The following is an 8,099-nucleotide window of genomic DNA, read 5'->3' on the forward strand; positions in this document are numbered from 1 at the left end:
ATAAATGTTATTTATGTGGTGACATTTAAATGCACTGGTTTAACATGACTCAATTACTATGACTGCATCAGGATACATCAACAAAAGCCAGTTTTAGGGGTCAAATCTGGAAGAAATAGCTTGTAACAACTGCACAGTTTTTTCTTTCACATTGGAACCATGATTACAAAAAAGCATTTAATTTAACAATTAATGGCAGATTTGAAATGGATGGGACAACCTCTTCTCTTTTTAACGCCATTAGTATGCATACAGTATTATGATGTTGGAGCAGCACCATGAATACTGGAAAAAACGTCAGTAGATCTGTAGGGGAAAAAAAGGTTTGGACAGGACCATTTCTGCCATTATGTCATGAATCTCTCTCTCTCTCTCTCTCTCTCTCTCTCTCTCTCTCTCTCTCAAGCATTTACAAGAATAAATCTACATCTTTCTATATATAGCTGTAACTATCCATTATAGATATGAATATATACATGTTTGCCAGTAAGGTGCATGGCATCAAAAGCGTCCTGCTGCTGTGTATTTTGAATAATTCACTTCTCTGAATTACACTTCTAAAAATCGCTAAATAAGAGAAAATAATACATGCAATCACTGCAAACCTAACCCTACAACCTGATAATTTCTTTTCAGCCTAAACCGGGGTTTAAAGTAGTTTCGTGCATGCAGATAATTAGTCATCGAGTCTTATTTTGATGTGGTGGCGTCTCCAGTGTCTACTTAAACACGGTTGTTTTATAGCAGGCAATATCTCGAAGCAGATTGGGGTTGTGTATAAGCATTTCCTCCCAAGTACAAGTCCACTTAAACTAGCATTAACATAACTATCATACACCGAAGACTGTCTTAAACACGAAAATGTCATTTGCGAACTGAAGAGAAGATGCGATTTGAGACGGAGAGATGGAGCGCGCGGACCTGCCCATGACTCAGTGCTGCAGCCTTCGGATTTCCTCCAGTTTCTCTCATCCAGACTCCCACACTGACAGCTCATCACATAACCAACAAGCCATTGCAACACTTCACATTACCATGTCACACATTTTGCACTTTCATATAATTACCTACAACAGCTATACGAATAAGTATGTGTGCAATAATCGCACGTACTTCATTTGTATTGCGTGCTTACCACAGCATTAAGAAGATTCGCGTTTTATAATAGGTCACATCATTCTCAACGTACCCGAACTGATTTAAACATTTTTAATAACAAATACATAGAAATTTTGAGTTAAAGATCTGACAATTGCCACCAAGTGCTGATATGCGACCATGAGACGAGCTAATTTTTATATAATACGAGCAACTGACAAGCTAAAAACTATAGGCTATATTAATATATGTTAAATATATATTAAATACATATTAAAATAATTGCCAGATTAGCTTCCAATGAATGTCAAGTGACAAGTCGAAGAACAACAGAGCTTGCCGAATAGAATAAAACAACATCACAACAGATCTGAACGGTAACAGCATTGTTAAAAACTCAACTTACTCTTCAGCGCCTCATCGGTTAGTGTTGTTTCTGTATTTTCTCTGGTCGTTGGCATCAGCTGAGACTATTTTCTCCTCAGAAGTGAAACAGGATAAAATCCTCCTCAGTTCAGCAGCTCCTGACTCAAATCCCGATATTTCTTCTCCACAGACACCTTGCGCGTGCACAGAGAACAAAATTCAAGTATAATATATCCTCCAAGAACGTGTTCTGCCTGTAAAAGGTCCGTTTTCATGGAATAATAAGAGTATTCTTATTTTTTCATAGTGGAGCTCTCTCCTCCTCGCGCGCTGTGCGGACAGATAACGCGCTTCCCTCGCGAGCTCTGGATGATGTGCGCTCAGTCTGTCTCGCGCTCACAAACGCACGCACGCACGCACTGATGCGCTTCATTCCACACCGGACACCGGAAGCGTCCTGTATACGTGTGTGGGTGTATTTCATGTTATCCTACGCTGTTTTCTAGGGCATCCCGAGAAACTGTGTCATCATTGCCACCTAGAAAAGAGAGCCATGTCGAGACAAACTGCTTTGTGCGCTTTATTTGCTGGTAGGTCCTCATTTTAAGAAAAAAACCATCGACCTCTCACAAGTTCCCCAGTGTTTGCTAAGTATATTCAGTTTTTGGTCACTGTAGTGTTGATTTGTGAACGTAAAGATTGATGCTTTGGCTTCTATTTTAGTTGGCAGAGACTGCAAATGGGGAAAAGCAGTGACAGGCTAAAATGAACACTAAACTATACATATTTTAATTTCTGTGTTTGCTCCGACAACGAAAATAGCGCCGATCCAAGCCAAAGCAGAATTAACCCCTTATGAACGAATCAGTAATTTGAATGAATTGGTTGAATGAATGAGTCAATGACTCACTTAAAAACACATAATTTGTCGCCACCTACTGGCGTAACGATTTAACCTGCAAAAACAATCTGTAAAATCCCCATCATCAGGAATGAGCATAGGCGGAGGGTGAACCAACTCCAGGGTAAGGCTAAAAGCAGCAAAATGTATTAAACATAATAAACTCGTCTTTTTAGGCAAGAACCAGGGTGTCATGTAGGCTAAAAAAATGTTTAATGGGACTGAATTTGTATTTAACGTGATTACAATTTAATAAAAACGTTAGAAATTAGGGCTGCACGATAAATCGCATGCGATATTTAACGCGCTTTGTTAGCAACAGACGTAATAGATTTAATTTATTTGTGCAGGGGTATTTTTGTCCGATTTAGTGCCATTTTTGTCCCAAGTCCCCATGGCCAGGGGAAGGCTAAGCCTTACATAAGCTCCGCATATGCGAATGAGCATGACTATAACAAATACCCACAACAGAGTGATACAAACAGTTAAAAGACCCAGTGCTTTTGAATTGTTATATCAGCACTCTTTTAACGCTGTTCGACCTATCAGATTTAAGGACCAGAACTCATTTTCACTTATAGGCTACTCAAACACGGAAATAATTAATTCAAGTATTAAGATAGCTAATCATTTAGGTAATGCTTGTTGATGCCATCAGTGAAAATAATCACAAATTGTCAGTAGCTTTTTCTGCTTAAGACCAAATACTGTAAGTTGATACATCAACATGTATAGACACACAAAAAAGAAAACAAATGTTATAGTTTAATACGTGTATAGAATGGATTCACTATCAACCCAGTTATTTTGTAGTATTCAGTATTTTGGCACTTGTGCTCCAACAGTAACTTTTTACTGGAATCCTTACAAATGGAGGTGGAATATTACAAACATGCCATTTCTTGACCTTGTGCAGAGTGCCAGAAGACGCTGTATTGATTTTTTATAACAAGCCCTGCAAAGAACTCAAACCAGAATATGTTATTCAACTACTCATTATAATGTACAGACCAACCCATAATCCTATTTAAGTTCATTAAAGAGAAATGGCTTAAGTTAATTTACAATCACATAATTAATTTTACCTATATGGATTTATGTGCATTCACGCGCCCTTAATGAGGATTTTCTCATATTCTCTTTTAGCATGTACAATCTGATCAGTGCTGCAATCCGGTTTACCTAGCACACACCTGCTCTCCACTCTCAGCCATCGAGGAAACATTTATTTTTTGCACTGCCTCTTAAATTAACAGCCTCTCAAGCATTTCAAAATAGGCAGAAATGTACAACTTCTCAAGCATTTCAGATCGGTACAATAGATAATATTTTTGGCAGTGAACTGTGATATTACAGATTGATTTTTAATACTTCATCCAATAAAAACGATTTCCTTCCTTTGGTTTCAAGAGAAAAAACAACCAAAATAAAGAAGGGGGGCCCCTATAGGACATAAATCTTTTATCCATGGCTTCCGCATGGGAAAGAGATAAGGCGCGGGAAAACGAAACACTGAAAGGCTCATCTGAATCTCCCAGCAGCTCAGTTCCCCTGAGTGGGCTGATGCACAGACAAATATGCCAGCTCGAAATAATGAAATAACCATCCTCGCTGCTTTGCTCAAAAATAAGCGAATATCTAAATATGTAAATGCCACAACAGTATAAAGAACAGAAAGCACACTCAAACTCGGTCAAGTAAATGCCAGTAACAGTATTCAGATAATGGGACATGAGAAGAATGCCGTTATTGTGGATGTTTTTTATGAAAACATTCATCAAGATACTATCTAAGCCATCTCACTTGACCGTAAACCATTTATTCTATATGTGCAGCTCTATGATGGTATGTTTGAGTATAATTACTCTGTGCATCAAAATCAATGCATAACCTAAAGCGTTACAGTCTCATTTACAGTGTACAACCTGTCATGTAGTGAATCTTTCTTGCATTGTACATTGCAGTGCGATCCTAATCGTGTGACATATCCTATTCCAACTGTCATCTATTTTAGTCACCCTTATTTGGATGAGCCTCAATGTTGTCACTGTCAACAATATGAGTACCAACAAACCCCCAAAACAAACATCAAGTGAAAGTTGGAGAAAGGAAATGTAGGTGTTGGAGAACATGCATGTCATGCGTAACCTGGAAAACAAAAGCCAAACGTCACAAACAGTAAGATTGCAGTGCAAATCAAGATGTGATTGCACTGACTGTGCATATGCATGTCTTTTAATTCAATGACAATGACTAGATAAAGGTCTCTGAGACACTGTATTTAGCAGTATGGACTATAAAACAGAGTTTTTGTGCAAATTGAATTGACTGAATTAATCTTCATAGCATTTTGTTATTACGCCTTGCAGTATGAAAGCATTTCCTTGTACTCTTACTACCATGTCAATTGGGTTTACACACACTAATGGATTGCATTGGTTGTTATGTTGTCTACGCAGACAGTCGTATCATCACTGATTGAAAGCACACAGGTCAGGGCCTCTTTCTAATCTGGCTGATTAGTCAGGGTCTGCGATGAGCTCCCCGCGCCGTACAGACAGCAAACAATGCAACAACAGCTCATCCTTCACGAGCCCTTAGGGACAGCGTCTGACTCTTAGAGCCTGCTGCGCCCTTTGACCTCCAGATCAAGCTACTCAATTACTTTATACCTGCACACAAGGATGGGTGGGGTCAACAATTCAATTAAAGCCAGCAACACACCCACTAATCACATCAGGACTGCCAGAGTTTCATTAGCGCTCAAGAGTCTTCAAAGCCCTGCCTCTGTGTCAGTAAGGGGATTGGCCACCCGCTCTTTCATGCTTTAATTACATTTGAAGTCTTGTTGGCTAAAAAGGCAGGCTCAGTATTATGGTTCTGAGGTTGATGAATGTTATATAAAAACCAAAATGATTTCCAATGGAGAATTTTTAGTTAATATGCAAATTGCATAAAGCACAGACACTGAGAAGTGCAAGAGATGGACATCCTTGTCATATTTCAAAAATCAAAAGAAAGAAATAGGAAATGATATGTTGATTATATGTTGCTTTACAAAGGATTTCAGGATGATTAAGAAAAATGATTCCAAAATTCTCAATAATACAGACAATAATGAACAATTCTTTCAATTCTGAAGTTTTTATCATGCTAAAATGTCTTTATGTCAATTTGACTTAATTCATTATAGTATTTTCTAAGAAAGTACAGTAAAAACTGTATAAGAGCCACCATAATTATTTATTATAATGTATTATAGTGTTTTTTTTTTAACTTTTTTTTTGTTTTAATAACAACAACAATTATTATTAGTAGTAGTAGTATAAATGTGACTTCTATGAGATTTAAATAAATGTTTCCCCAAATTCTCATTAATACATAAAATAATGAAATATTATTTCAATTGAGAAGTATTTATTAATTATGCAAAAAAAACTCTTATACCGCTTTTGTTTTGTTACTGAAATACAGTAAATAAAAAAAAAAACTGTATGAGAAGCTCCATTATTATAACAATAACAAAATTATATAAAAATATGTATTATTATATTTATAATTTTATCACAATAAAAAATCATATTTATCATTATTAATACTTTTGTTGTCACTGTCATCATCATTATTATTATTATTATTATTAACATGACTGGGACATGTTTTTGTGAGATTCACTCAAAGAAAAATTTCTTGGAGGAGTCTGTGTTGATTACAGGGTGACAGAAAGAGGAAGAGAGGACGAGAGGAGGCAGAGCTTCAAGGCAAACAAACTTTTTGAACCTTTGCAAATTTCAAATGAGCTCAGGCTAAATTGAAATTCAAAGAAACAGAGTGGATAAAGAACGCCAGCTGTAGACTGAGAAGTCACTGATGGGGAAAATACTCTGCAGGCTGCCTGCACTCTTCTCAGAGTGATACGGGTGTGAGACACCAAACAAGCATTTGATCATACTGGTTCATCTTTTTGACTCAAGAAACAGAGCTCTAAATAAAGAAACATAGCTTTTATTCACTGAAACAGCACATACATTCATACAACAATCTTATAAAAAACTTTTTTATCACACACAGTAGACCAAATAAGAACTTGGTCACTGAAGCCACAATTAAAATGTACATAATGCATTTTGCATTAGACAAAATATCAAAGAAAGTGGAACTAACTTCACCACCTGGTGTTTTTGTGGTTTGTAATGGATATATAAACTCCTTAAGTTCACACAGGTGTCCTAGCAGAGAAACCAACCACAGGTGTAGAGAATCGCGTTATCTACAGACATGTTTCACGAACCACAAACACAAATTTGTTGTCCAAAATTGAATACTTCTTTACTATATAGTATGCAGAAAACAGTATGTGAAGCATGTAGTATGTCTGAATTTATAGTACTGGAAAAACAGTAGGCGAAAGGTACCAGGATGACCTACTACTTCCATCTGGATTCTGAAGTGTGCATTCGATGGACACTTTTCTATCCCAGCGGGCCACAGAAGAGGATTTATGAATGACAGTGAAGCGACAAAACTGGCGCTGTAGGTCAGATGTAGTGCAGTACATCTGAATTTTAATTCATACTATAGAACATACTTTTTTAAAGGTACGGTATGTAATATTGTCAGCTAGAGGCTGAAATGGGTGCTGCAATGCAAATGCAAAGTATTTCGAAGTGTTTCTCCCACCCCCCTCTTCCTCAGACTCACGCTCACACAGGTTGCCAGATTTGGGTCACACAACAGGAACGAGCGCAATTGACAATGGAAGGCAATGTGCATTACATTGCAAATTGATGAGTTATTTACTGACTAAATGATGTATACTTGTTTTAATATGCTTCTGGTCATAGAGCTTTTGAGACGGATGCTGGGGCTTTTTAGATCAGTAAAATCTGCAATCTCTGACTCCATTTGTTTTCTGGCTTCCATTGCTGCAATAGGTTTTTTTTTTTCACCAACTGGCAACCTGGGGTGTCGAAATGCTATTGGGTAAATCGTCACACATTTTAAAAGTAGAATACATGGCTGTAGCATTGTTTTGCAGAGAAACAAGTATGTGAACTTAGCATGTTTCTTCAAACATATTACAGTATTTTTATGCTTTGTGCTGTCAAAAAATGACATACAGCTACTTGTTCAAATTTAAATGTAGCACACATTTTACACACACCTAAAGTATTGCAGTGTTTTGGGGGGTACGTTCCAATCACCCAATAGTTGGCCATCTTAACTAAGAAACTAAGACCCAAAATTGCAGAAAGTAGAAGATAACACTGATTATGCAATGTATACATTAATATATGACTTCATAGGAAATTAACAGCAATTAAATTACACAGGACTATAAGCAATCGCACACTTTTTCATCAAAAGCCAAACGTCACAAACAGTAAGATTGCAGTGCAAATCAAGATGTGATTGCACTGACTGTGCATATGCATGTCTTTTAATTCAATGACAATGACTAGATAAAGGTCTCTGAGACACTGTATTTAGCAGTATGGACTATAAAACAGAGTTTTTGTGCAAATTGAATTGACTGAATTAATCTTCATAGCATTTTGTTATTACGCCTTGCAGTATGAAAGCATTTCCTTGTACTCTTACTACCATGTCAATTGGGTTTACACACACTAATGGATTGCATTGGTTGTTATGTTGTCTACGCAGACAGTCGTATCATCACTGATTGAAAGCACACAGGTCAGGGCCTCTTTCTAATCTGGCTGATTAGTCAGGG

General features: G+C 37.1%; 1 protein-coding gene across 1 annotated transcript in view; it reads right to left on the minus strand.

The window, feature by feature from the left end:
* Positions 1-1,841, minus strand: part of ptprfa (protein tyrosine phosphatase receptor type Fa) — a 210,893-nt gene extending 209,052 nt beyond the window's left edge. Inside the window, exon 1 of the mRNA XM_016483884.1 lies at positions 1,505-1,841. The gene's annotated coding sequence lies outside the window, so the exon portion shown is untranslated. The remainder of the gene's footprint in view (positions 1-1,504) is intronic.
* Between the last annotated feature and the right edge of the window lie 6,258 nt (positions 1,842-8,099).

This window comes from Sinocyclocheilus anshuiensis, unplaced genomic scaffold (genome assembly GCF_001515605.1).
Source record: "Sinocyclocheilus anshuiensis isolate Anshui unplaced genomic scaffold, SAMN03320099.WGS_v1.1 scaffold958, whole genome shotgun sequence".
Taxonomy (NCBI): Eukaryota; Metazoa; Chordata; class Actinopteri; order Cypriniformes; family Cyprinidae; genus Sinocyclocheilus; species Sinocyclocheilus anshuiensis.